General features: G+C 27.3%; 1 non-coding gene across 1 annotated transcript; it reads left to right on the top strand.

Annotated features, from left to right (window-relative positions):
* The first annotated feature begins 505 nt into the window (after positions 1 to 505).
* Positions 506 to 578, top strand: TRNAR-CCU. Its single transcript has one exon. It is a non-coding gene; the product is annotated as a tRNA-Arg (tRNA).
* Positions 579 to 803: the final 225 nt, after the last annotated feature.

Raw genomic sequence — 803 nt, 5'->3', positions numbered from 1 at the left:
TATGACAAAATTAAAAGAATAGGACTAAATGTGGCAATACCATAATAGTCGAGTACTAAAAGTAAAATTTGCTCTTTTAATTATACAGATACTCCGTATTACATAACTTGTATTCTTGTAATGTCTATTTTATTTCTGTAGTATTATTTCCCTATTGTACTAATTTGGGGAATTAAATTTTGGAAGTGTACTGAAATAAGTGATTTGTGTTCTATGAAAGATAGTTATTGCCAGTAGGTGCATCTGTAGCTCAGTGGATAGAGCGTCTGTTTCCTAAGCAGAAAGTTGTACGTTCAACCCATGACGCGTTTAGGTTATCACCAGGATTGTATAACCTAATATATATTCAATAATTATATTATTTATCAAATTTAAATCTTGCAAATACATAATACTTAAAATATCATATAATATTCTGTCAATATCTTATTATAATAAAGTATGTATCGTACGTAATATCAATTTTTGCTTTATAATGACTTAGTGTTGGTACTTAATATTAGATGTGTCTGTAGCTCAGTGGATAGAGCGTCTGTTTCCTAAGTAGAAAGTTGTAGGTTCAACCCCTACCTGACGCATTTAGCTTTCCTAACACGTAAATATAACCTAATAAAATATATTCAATAATTATATTATTTATCAAATTTAAATAGTGCAAATAAATAATACTCAAAATATTATATAATAATCTAACAATATCTTATTATAATAAAGTATGTATCGTACCTAATATCAATTTTTGCGCTTTATAATGACTTAGTGTTGGTACTTAATATTAGGGTATCGTACCTAATATCAATTTT

The sequence above is a fragment of the Ipomoea triloba genome, chromosome 13, assembly GCF_003576645.1.
Source record: "Ipomoea triloba cultivar NCNSP0323 chromosome 13, ASM357664v1".
Taxonomy (NCBI): Eukaryota; Viridiplantae; Streptophyta; class Magnoliopsida; order Solanales; family Convolvulaceae; genus Ipomoea; species Ipomoea triloba.
This window is presented reverse-complemented; position numbering and strand designations above follow the sequence as displayed.